Genomic DNA, 13,283 nt, shown 5'->3' with positions numbered 1-13,283 from the left:
CAGACATGACTGAGAAACTGAGCACAATAATGAGAGAGGGGGGATGTCTTTCCAGGTGCTTGATTCATGCATAGCGAGACATACGCATATTCTTTTTCAGGTTCTCTTCTGATACAAGTCATTATGGAGTGTTGAGGAGGGTTCCTTGTGCTATGCAGTGGGTCCTTGTGGGTGATTTTATAAAGAGTGGTGTGTATACGTAAATCTGAACCAGCTCATTTTCGCCTGCCCTCTTCTTTTCCTCCTTGGGAACCATGAGTTTCTTCTTGGGAACCATAAGTCTGTGAGGCCGTTTCTCTTTTGTAAAGAAGTTCATCTGTCTCCATCTTTAGATTCCACCTAGAAATGATACCATATGATTCATGTCTTGCCCTGTTTCTCCTACTTCACTTAGAATGATCACCTCTACTTTCCTCCCTGTGGCTGGAAATGTCATTATTTGATCGTTTTTAATGGCCCCATATGCTTAACAGTTGATCTTTCAGCACAAACTCTGCAGGCCAGAAGGGAATGGCAGGATATATTTAAAGTACTGAAAGGGAAAAATCTACAACCAAGATTACTGTACCCGGCAAGGATCTCATTCAAAATTGAGGGGAAAATAAAAAGCTTTTCAGACAAGCAAAAGTTAAAAGAATTCAGTACTACCAACCCAGCTTGACAACAAATGTTAAAGGGACTTATATAGTCAAGATACACAAGAGAAGAAAAAAGATCTAAAAAACCAACCCTAAACAATTAAGAAAATGGCAATAGGAACACACACACACACACACACACACACACACACACACACACACACACACACACACACACATCCCGGAGAAGGCAGTGGCACCCCATTCCAGTACTCTTGCCTGGAAAATCCCATGGACGGAGGAGTCTGGTGGGCTGCAGTCCATGGGGTCACTAAGAGTCGGACATGACTGAGTGACTTCACTTTCATGCATTGGAGAAGGCAATGGCACCCCACTTCAAAATCCCAGGGATGGGGGAGCCTGGTGGGCTGCTGTCTATGGGGTCACACAGAGTTGGACACAACTGAAGCAACTTAGCAGCAGTAGCAGCAGCAGCATATATATATCAATAATTATTTTAAATGTAAATGGATTAAATGTTCCAACCAAAAGACACAAGCTAGATGAATGGATAAAGAAACAAGACCCATATCTATGCTGTCTACAAGAAATCCACTTCAGACCTCAAGACACATAAAGACTGAAAGTAAGAGGGTTGAAAAATATATTCCATGCAAATGGGAAGCAAAAGAAAGCTGGAGCAGCAATCCTCATATTAGACAAAATAAACCTTAAAGAAATAAGGACACTACATAATGATCAAGGGAGCAATCCAAGAAGAAGACATAACAGTTGTAAATATCTATGCACCCAACATAGACTCTGATGCTGGGAGGGATTGGAGGCAAGAGGAGAAGGGGATGACAGAGGATGAGATGGCTGGATGGCCTCACTGACTTGATGGACGTGAGTCTGAGTGAACTCCAGGAGTTGGTGATGGACAGGGAGGCCTGGCATGCTGCGATTCATGGGGTCACAAAGGGTCGGACACGACTGAGTGACTGAACTGAATTGAACTGAACTGAACTGATGCACCCAACATAGGAGCATCTCAACACATAAGACAAACACTAACAGACATAAAAGGAAAAAGTGACAATAACACAATAATAGTAGGAGATTTTAACACCCCACTCACACTAATGGACATATCATGAAAACAGAAAATTAATAAGGAAACACAAATCTTAAATGATACGTTAGATGAGATGGATCTCATCGATATCTTCAGGACATTCCATCCAAATGCAGAAGAATACACCTTCTCAAATGCACATGGAACTTTCTCCAGGATAGACCACATCTTGGGTCACAAATCAAACCTCAGTAAATTTAAGAGAATTGAAATTGTATCAGGCATCTTCTCTGACCACAAAGCTAAGAGACTAGACATTAATTACAAGAAAAAAAAAAAACAACTGTAAGAGACACAAACACATGGAGAATAAATAATACATTTCTAAATAACCAGAAGGTTACTGAAGAAATTAAAAAAGAAATAAAAAAAATTTCTAGAAACAAATGACAGTTAAAACATGACAACTCAAAACCTATGGGATGCAGCAAAAGCAGTCCTAAGAGGGAAGTTTATAGCAATACAATCCTACCTCAAGAAACATGAAATACATTGAATAGACAACCTAACTTTACATCTAAATCAACTGGACAAAGAAGAAGAAGAACAACAAAAAACCAAACCAAAATAGTAGAAGGAAAGAAATCATAAAGATAGGAGCAGAAATAAATGAAAGAAACAATAGTAAAAATTAATAAAACTGAAAGCTGGTTCTTTGAGAAGATAAACAAAATTGACAAGCCTTTAGCCAGACTCATCCAGAAAAAAAGAGACAAGAATCAAATCAAGAAAATTGGAAATGAAAAAGGAGAGGTTACAACAAACAATGCAGAAATACAAAGGGTTATAAGAGATTATTATAAGCAATTATATGGCAATAAAATGGATAGCCTGGAAGAAATGGACAGATTCTTAGAAAAGTTCAATCTTCCAAGGCTGAATCGGGAAGAAATAGACATTATGAACAACCCAATTACACGCACTAAAATTGAAGCTGTGATCAAAAATCTCCCAAGAAACAAAAGCCCAGGACCAGATGGCTTCACAGGAGAATTCTATCAAACATTTAGAGAAGAACTAATGCCTATCCTTCTAAAACTCTTTAAAAAAATCACAGAGTTTGGAACACTTCCAGACTCATTCTACAAGGCCACTATCACCCTGATACCAAAACTAGACAAAGACAACACACAAAAAGGAAAACTATAGGCCAGTATCACTGGTGAACATAGATGCAAAAAATCGTCAACAAAGTTTTAGCAAACAGAATTTAGCAACACATTAAAAAGCTCATTCACTATGATCAAGTTGGGTTTATTCCAGGAATTCAAGGATTCTTCAATATATGCAAGTTAATCAATGTGATGCACCATATTAACAAATTGAAAACAAAAATCCATATGATGATCTCAATAGATGCACTAAAAGCCTTTGGCAAAATTCAGCACCCATTTATGATTAAAACTCTTCAAAAAATGGGCATAGAAGGAATCTACCTCAACATAGCAAAGGCCATATATGATAAGCCTACAGAAAACATTATTCTCAATGGTGAAAAACTGAAAGCATTCCCCCTAAGATCCGGAGCAAGACAAGGGTGTCCACTATTATTCAACATAGTATTAGAAGTCCTAGCTACAGCAATCAGAGAAGAAAAAGAAATAAAAGGAATCCAGAAAAGGAGAAGTAAAGCTATCACTGTTTGCAGATGACATGATACTGTAAACAGAAAACCCTAAAGACAGTATCAGAAAATTACTAGAGTTAATAAATGAATTTAGTAAAGTTGCAGGATACAAAATCAATACATGTAAATCATTTGCATTTCTATACACTGACAATCAAAAATCAGAAAGAAATTAAGGGATGAATCCCATTCATCATTGCAACAAAAAGAATTAAATATCTAGGAATAAACTTACCTAGAAGACAAAAGAACTGTGCACAGAAAAGTATAAGACACTGATGAAAGGAATCAAAGAGGACATAAACAGATGGAGAGATATTCCATGTTCCTGGGTAGGAAGAATGAATATTGAGAAAATCACTATATGACCAAATGCAACCTACAGTTTCAATGCGATCCCTAACAAATTACCAATGGCATTTTTCACAGAACTAGAACAAAAAATTTCAAAATTCATATGGAAACACAAAAGACCCCGAATAGGCAAAGCAGTCTCGAGAAAGATGAATGAGACTGGAGGAATCAACCTTCCTGACTTCTGATTATACTACAGTCATCAAGACAGTATGGTACTAGCACAAAAACAGAAATATAGGACAATGGAACAAGACAGAATGCCCAGAAATAAACCCATGCACCTATGGGTTCCTTATTTTTGACAAAGGAGGCAAGAATATACAATGGGGCATAGACAGCCTGTTAAGTAAATAGTGCTGGGAAAACTGGACAGCTACATGTAAAAGAATTAAATTAGAACATTTCCTAACACCATACACAAAGTTAAACTCAAATGGATTAAAGACCTAAATGTAAGACCAGAAACTATAAACCTCTTAGAAGAAAATGGAGGCAGAACACTGGATGACATAAATCAAAGCAAGATCCTCCGCAACCCACCTCCTAGAGTAATGGAAATAAAAACAAAAGTAAACAAGTGGGACCTGATTAAACTTAAGAACTTTTGCACAGCAAAGGAAACTATAAGCAAGGTGAAAAGACAACCCTCAGAATGGGAGAAAATAATAGCAAATGAAACAACTGACAAAAGATTAATTTCCCAAATATACAAGCGGCTCATACAACTCAATGCCAGAAAACCAAACAACCCAATCAAAAAGTGGGAAAAAGACCTAAACAGACGTTTCTCCAAAGAAGACATACAAATAGATAACAAACACATGAAAAGATACTCAACATCGCTCATATTAGAGAAATGCAAGCCAAAACCACAATGAGATATCACCTCATGCTGGTCAGAATGGCCATCATCAAAAAGTCTACAAGCAGTATATGCTGAAAAGAGTGTGGAGAAAAGGCAACGCTCTTGCACTGTTGGTGGGAATGTAAATTGATACAGTCACTATGGAAGACATCATGGAGATTCCTTAAAATCTAGGAATAAAACCACCAGCAATCCCCCTCCTAGGCATATACCCTGAGGAAACCAAAATTGAAAAAGACACATGGATCCCATTGTTCATTGCAGCACTATTTACAAAGCTAGAACATGGAAGTAACCTAGATGTCCATCGACAGGTGAATGGATAAAGAAGTCGTGGTACGTATACATGATGGAATATTACTCAGCCATAAAAAGGAACACCTTTGAGTCAGTTCTATGAGATGGATGAACCTAGAACCTACTATACAGAGTGAAGTGAGTCAGAAAGAGAAAAAATAAATATTGTATTCTAACACACATACATGGAATCTAGAAAATGGTACTGAAGAATTTATTTACAGGGCAACAATGGAGAAATAGACATAGAGAATAGATTTATGGGCATGGGGAGAGTGGAGGAGAGGGTGAGATGTATGGAAAGAGTAACATGGAAACTTACATTACTATATGTAAAATAGATAGCCAATGGGAATTTGCTATATGGTTCAGGAAACTCAAGCAGGGGCTCTGTATTGACCTAGAGGGGTGGGATGGGGAGGGAGATGGGACGGAGGTTCAAAAGGGAGGGGATATATGTATAACTATGGCTGATTCATGTTGAGGTTTGGCAGAAAACAACAAAATTCTGTAAAGCAATTATCCTTCAATAAAAAAATAAATTTAAAAGAATAAAAAATCACCCAAATCTCCCTGCTGCCAAAAACCAAACAAACAAAACACACAAACACACAAAACCAAAAAATGATAAGTGTGTAGATGTCATCTTGAAGTCCTGGCAAGCACTATCAAGACTGTTCCATCATCAATTGCAATCACTGACACATGGAAAATTCACTCTTGACAGACCAGAGACTGGACTTACAGAATGTTCCAACTTAGTGTGCTCCTGTCACCTTCTCTTTCTCCAATTCTCCTTTTCTAGGTGAGTGAATAACAAGTCTGTGACCTAAGCAGAGGTTCATCTGGAGAAGAGATGTTAGTCTTTTTGAGTAGGTCCCTCTAACTTTTAGGATCACTTATGTTGGAGTCTTCGTCTCTTGTCTTTGCAAGAAAGAGTGCAAGCCTCCCTCTGCTCTTCTTTATGGTAGGGAGAAGGAAAAGCATCCCATACTTGGGCTTCAAGAACACCATATGCTGTTATATTCTCAAGCCCGTTAGGTTTTCCTTTAGAAAGTAGGAAGGGGTGGGGATTGGGAAAAGGTGAGGTCAGATGTCAACGATTTTGGTTGCTCATTTGTCTGGCACTCTATATTAATACCTTACAATCTATAACTCCTCTAGACAAATCTTTCCACCTTTCCACTTTACGTATTTCTCTCTGTAGTAAGTCATTTTTCTTTTCACCTACCTCTTCCTGACCTACTCAAAATCTTCACGGACCATCCAGTGTATATTATCTCAACCACCTCAGCTTTGCTCTGCAACTTATCATCCAATAAGGGAAGTTTATGGATCTTGCAGTTTAATTGTTCTACCTCACCAATCAAATGGCAAGGTAGTTGAACAGAAACTCTACCGAGTCCATTTTCACCCTCATTGTGCTTATTCTCAATCTCTGCAGATGGCAGATACTCATTAAACATTTAATCTTGATAACGGTACTAACTGCATCTCATAAACCGTCTGGTAACCAGAGCTCATGAAACTGCAATTCCAGAAGCCACAATTTTACTTCCAAATTTATTTGTGCCATAGTATGACTTTTAGCATGACACTTGGCAAAATTTTTGCCACAGTGGGTGAGTATAAATTCTGGAATCAGATAACCAAGATCCAAATACTGCCTTATATCAATCCTTAGTCATGATCTCTTGGGGAGTTACTTAGTGCTTCTGTATTTTTTTTTTTTATCTTTAAACTCCTACTTATATAATTCTTCATATAATTGTTAATAGGACTCAATGAGCTATTACATGAAAAACATTCATCATAACTTTTTATGTTTCAATGTCTGAAAAGAAGATGATAGGAAATTTTCAGTTCCTTTAGATCATGTTTTAACCCTGTTTAGATTTTTTTCTACTTCTCACATATGACCCTACATAATGTGACCTCTATACACTTCCCCAAACCCAATCACACCATTTTCCTCTATCATATAATCCCACACATGCCCGGTGTCATCTTCTTTCCTTCAAGTATTTGCACATGTTATTTCTTCTGCCTGGAATGTGCTGCCCCAGTACTCGGTGGTTTCTTCTCATCATTCACATCCCAGGCTAAATATTACCTCCACGGAGACACCTTGCCTAACCATTCTCTGAAAAATATTCTGCACATTGCCAATAACTCTATCCAATTATTCTACCTTATTCCACTTTGGGCATTTAATTACTCTCTGAATCATATTACTAATTTGCTTATATGTCTATTTTTTGTCTTTCTTCAGTACAGTATAAGGTTCGTTAATGCAGGAATTCCATGAGTATTACTCACTTCAGTACCTGGTCCCCAGCATAGTTACTGGGTTTTAGTAGATACTCAATATTTGCAGAATGAGTCTACTGGAAACTTGGCCATGGTAATACAGCTAGAGTTATAATAAATAGAGAAGCAAGTTGCCAGTTAAAGCAATAGAAAAATAAAAAGGACCTTTCCAATTACTGTCATCAATGCCATGACAGTAGCTAGCACAAGGTATTGCTACACCATTTAGAAGTAGTACCCAGCCCCTTATACGTGGTTCTTGGCTTCCTGAAGGGAGGAGTGCCTTCATATGAGGTCTGAATGACAAGAATTACCCAAGTCTGTGAGAGAAGGTTGGGTGTTTGTGGAATAGGAGTCTCAGAAGGACTAACAAAGGGATAAGACAGAAGTGATAACGGCACTTTGTGGGATTGTCAGTAGTTAATGTGGCTTAGATCAGGATATGAGGAAGACGTAGTGAAAGAGCACAATCAGAATAAATAAGTGAGCTTGAATGCGCAATTTACTTAGATTCATATAAAGTACAAGATTCTTGGAACCTATCATTTGAGTAATAACAATAATATTAATAAAGCTAATTTCTTGAGTGCCTATTCTGTGTAAGGAGATATTAAAGTTTTTCTCTGTCCTCCTATTCTGGAGACATGTTGGTTAAATGGGGGAGAAAAGCAGGACATAATAAACTAAATGGTAGTTAGTCTCAAGTGGTGCCAGTGGTAAAGAATCTGCCTTCCAGTTCAAGAGACATAAGAGATGTGGGTTCGATCCCTGGGTTGGGAAGATCTCCTGGAGGGTGGCATGGAAACCCACTCTAGTATTCTTGCCTGGAGAATCCAATGGACAGGAGCCTGGCAGGCTGTAATGCATAGAGTCAAACATGACTGAAGTGACTTAGCAGCAGCAGCAGTAGTCCTTTCAAGGCATAGGATGGTAAGGCTCTAGGGTAAAAGGTTTAGACTGCATTGTATAAGAGACATTTGAAGTCTCCAAGGCCTTATGTTTTTCAGTCAAGAAACTCTGGAATGTTGGGGGAAACAGTTGCCATGGCAGCTAGCAGTTTTTCCCTGAGGAATTTATTTGTAAAATCTCTTGCTAAAATCAGTACACTCAGGCAGCATATGAAATACACATGTAGAAATATGTATGCATGAGTATAAATATATATGAATGTCTAAGAATATCATCATATATTTTCAGTAATATATAAGTGTGCGTGTTTGATGTATATTAAATGAAATAGTTTTCCAAGTGGCCAAAAATTTTACTCTTTAAGAGCCAAAAATATTTGAATTTTAATGTATTACATTAATACATTTATATTAGGTAAAAATAGAAGAAACTTATGCATTATACCTGTAACATTATATAGCAATTACAAAGTTATTGCTTATTATTACTGTATAACTGTATAATGTTTGGATCTCTTGTAGAATATAAACAATGAGAGCAATGAATGTTGTTTTCCCAATAACACCTCAGTGTTTTGCACATGAACCATGCTCAGTAGATATCTTTACTATCTCATCTTTGAAGAGGTAGGTGAATAAATGAATTATAGAGGTGACCAAGAAGGAATTGGCTGCTATAGCAAAAACTCCATGAATCAATTAAAGAGCTGAGAAGCTAGAATCTCACTTGAATTGTTGAAGGTTTTAACTCTTTTCCATTAAAATTTATTGAATGCTTCAGTGTCCTACTATGTATGCTGTCTGTGTAGAACATGTGCACGGTGGAAATCTCTAAACAGAAAAAAAAAGAGGGCATAGTCATGATGATTTCTTGAATAGAGTCTGGGGATCACATTGGCAGATGAGTCTGATGATATCTAAAATGAAGACAGAGATGTCAAGGTTTCCTTCAAGCTCATGGCCAACCTATGTATCCCTTTGGATTATATTTGGAAAGTACATAGCATGAGAAGGACGGACCTGAACAAAATAAGTTTGATATAAGTTCTAATCCCAGGATCTACAACAGGCAAGAACTAACCAATGTTCCTTTTCTCTGGCTCTACACAGAGGATGAAGGATACTTTTTAAAAATGTATAACCCTGTGCTGATTGTAACTACTATAAATATAGTTTTCAATCTTAGTAGAGGCATCAATGCTCTTGTCAATCATTTTACTTTATATTAGCAAGTGCTCTTTCATAGTCCTCAATTAGTTCTTCAAAATATGCACTTCTCTTCTCAGATCTTTGCCCCTATCCTCATTTTTCAGTAGATTTCATGTCCTCTTGCTTTAACCTCAAAGAGAAAATAAAAGCACGTAAAAATATTGACTTTTACATCTAGGACTAGCATTTAGAAGCTCATCTGCTTCATTAGCTATCTTATTTTACTCTTCCCAGTCTCAGATGAAGAGGGGTTACTGATTCTGTTGTGTCTAGTACTTCCATCTGGGTTCTGAGTCTTCTTTAATATCTGCTTCAACTCTGTACCATTAGTTGTCCTGACTCCATTCCATATTTTCAACTTGCCTCTCTAGCAGTCCCTATAGTCCCAGAAAAATGTGCAATCACCTAGGTCACCTATTTTTAAGAGACCATTTCTAGTCACTTTATTACATCTGTTTTTACATTTGCCATCAAATGTAGATTATTCAGATAATTATTTACACAAGCTCAAAAAAAGAAAAAGTGAGGCTGAGGCACATAAGTGATTTGGAGAAAAATGCACAATCTGCAAACAAGACACATCATAGATTTATGTGCTGATTTCTCTTAATCACTTCTGATTTGCACATAAATGTTCACAATCTGAATTCTGCCCTCTCTTCCACCTCATCCAATCATTCGCCTAAAATGATTTACAAAGGTATAAATTTCACCCCTGGTGTCAAATGTAGTAGGTGTTTACCATGCTCTTCACCATCTGCAGTATTTGACAAGTTACTACTCCCTACCTTAAATTCTTTCCTTTCATTTGTTGATCTCCCTTTTTTTTTATTATTATTATCAGTATTTCTTTCTTTTTTTTTAATTTTTAGTTTTACTTCATTTTACTTTACAATACTGTATTGGTTTTGCCATACATTGACATGAATCCATTGACTTGTAAAGCTTCTTTCTGAGTATTTTGTATGAATGCCGTGAACATCCTAGTGTTCTCTCATTCCTCTCATAATTACATGCACATTAGTTCTTCAAAATCTTCACTTTTCAGATATTTAGATTCAGATTCTATCTAAATATATCTAATATTTTGATTCTATCCTTGACTTCATTTTTGTTCTTTTTTGAAGTTTTTTTTCTCCTTATATATTCTTATTGAAATCCGTAGCATTGGTCATCATTAGAACGTTCATGAGTCCCATATTGATGTTTTTAAACCTCATCTCTTGGATTAAGTCCAGAATCACATGTATAGCTATCTGTTGGGGAATCCTTTTAGAATGTCCCATATACACTTCGAAATTAATGTAGTCAAATTATTTTTCTCCCCCATGGAACATTTTGTTCTGTATTGGCTAATGGCACCAATATACTTAGTAATCCAGGTGAGAATCTTGGAAATCCTTTCAGATTCTTCTGTCTCTCACATCCCTAAATCAAACTGTTAATCATTTCATTTCTATCCCTTTATTATTTATGCCTACATCTTCCCTCTCTATTTTCATGGCTATTGCCTTAATTCAGACTTTAACTTATCCCCTAATGATTTTCCCACCTTCAGATCTGATCCCCTCAAAGTATAGGATCCCCTATCCTTTATACTCTAGCCAGAGGGGCATTTTCATAACATGAAGACAAATATTTCGTGCTCCAACTTAAGTTATCTCTATGACTTTCCCATTGTTAGTAATGTAAGCAGTATATAATAAGTGCTCAAAAATAGCTTTATTAATTTTGCATCCATTCACTTCAGTTCAGTTCATTCGCTCAGTCATGTCCGACTCTTTGCGACTCCATGAATCACAGCATACCAGGCCTCCCTGTCCATCACCAACTCCCGGAGTTCACTCAGACTCACGTCCATCAAGTCAATGATGCCATCCAGCCATCTCATCGTCAGTTGTCCCCTTCTCCTCCTGCCCCCAATCCCTCCCAGCATCAGAGTCTTTTCCAATGAGTCAACTCTTCACATGAGGTGGCCAAAGTACTGGAGTTTCAGCTTTAGCATCATTCCTTCCAAAAGAAATCCCAGGGTTGATGTCCTTCAGAATGGACTGGTTGGATCTCCTTGCAGTCCAAGGGATTCTCAAGAGTCTTCTCCAACACCACAGTGCAAAAGCATCAATTCTTTGGCACTCAGCCTTCTTCACAGTCCAGCTCTCACATCCATACATGACTACTGGAAAAACCATAGCCTTGACTAAATGGACCTTAATCAGCAAAGTAATGTCTCTGCTTTTGAATATGCTATCTAGGTTGGTCATAACTTTTCTTCCAAGGAGTAAGCATCTTTTAATTTCATGGCTGCAGTCACCATCTGCAGTGATTTGGGAGCCCAACTACATGATAAATTCAGATTCCCATCTTTGAAAAGTAACTTGCCTTTCAAATATCAATTTTCACCTCCTTAAGACAAAAAAACAAAAAAAGTAGTATATGCTTCAGAAGGCTTATAAGATTACAGTAGATTATGCTGTAGCATGGTCAATAAATTTCTAGCACATAGAATGTAGCTAATAAATATATGCATGCATGCATGCTAAGTCACTTCAGACGTGTTTGACTCTTTGTGACCCTATGGACTGTAGCCCACCAGGCTCCTCTGTCCATGGGATTCTCTAGACAAGAATATTGGAGTAGGTTGTTAAGCCCTCCTCCAGGGGATCTTTCTGACCCAGGGATCAAACCTGCGTCTCTTATGTCTTCCGCAGTGGCAGGTGAGTCCTTTTCCACTGGTGCCATGTGGGAAGTCCTAATAAATGTACAATTACTAACAGTTAGTGATGGGACAGTCTGGCCCTTAAAAATAGGGGGCATCAGTTGGGCTAACAGAATAAAAAGGGTTTGGCATATTTTCAAAACAACAACATCTATAATTACAATGGCTTCCAGGGCTGTCTTTAAGTCACCATTATATATGTCTCTTCTGTATGTCTGTCAATGACTAACTTCAGCAGGCACATACTTAATGCACCTTCCTTTGTAAAATGACTCTTTATGTCAAAGGTTCTTATATTTAGTCAAAAGGGAATATGAATTTTAGAGCTGCAGTTGTCTTTAGGCCTTATTCATTCCAAATTCATTCTTATATAAATTAAATAAACTGAAAGTTTGAGGATACTTCAGCTTCCAAGATGCAGTAATGCTTCAGTACTTCAGCTGGCACTAAAATCCAGGACTTTGTTTATCACCATATCCACCTCTTCATCTAAAACACAAAGACGCTGGTGATGAAAAGCTGGTTCATGGGATAAGAAGAGCACATTGGAAATAAATGTTTAGAGAAGAGGTTTCCTGGCAATCATGTTTGCATGGAGATGGGGAAGGAATCTGGACATCCGTTGTTGTTGTTCAGTTGCTCAGTTATGACCAGTTCTTCGCCCTCCCATGGACTGTAGCACGCCAGGCTTCCCTGTCCTTCACCATCTCCATGAGCTTGCTCATGTCCATTGAGTTGGTGATGCCATCCAACCATCTTGTCCTCTGTCATCCCCTTCTGCTGCCTTCAATCTTTCCCAGCATCAGGGTCTTTTCTCATGTCAGATCGTCGCATCAGGTGGCCAAAGTATTGGAGCTTCAGCTTCAGCATCAGTCCTTCCAATGAAAATTCAGGATTGGTTTCCTTTAGGACTGACTAGTTTGACTTTCTTGTAGTCCAAGGAACTCTCTAGAGTCTTCTCCAATGCCATGGTTCAAAATTCTTTGATGCTCAATTTTCTTTATGGTCCAACTCTCACATCCATACGTGATTACTGAAAAAAAACATAGCTTTGACTATATGGACATCTATGTATGTAGGGCTTTAACTTTGCTAAATTCAAATTTATATTTAAAAAATTTACAGTATTTAATTTTCTTTTATAGCAAAATGTATATCTGCAAGTTTCCATCCCTCTATATTTGGCTGCTGCTGCTGCTAAGTCACTTCAGTTGTGTCCGACTCTGTGTGACCCCATAGACGGCAGCCTACTGGCCTCCTCTGTCCATGGGATTCTCCAGG

This window comes from Ovis aries, chromosome 9, assembly GCF_016772045.2.
Source record: "Ovis aries strain OAR_USU_Benz2616 breed Rambouillet chromosome 9, ARS-UI_Ramb_v3.0, whole genome shotgun sequence".
NCBI lineage: Eukaryota > Metazoa > Chordata > Mammalia > Artiodactyla > Bovidae > Ovis > Ovis aries.
The sequence above is the reverse complement of the archived record's forward strand: the minus strand, read 5'-3'. Positions refer to the sequence as shown.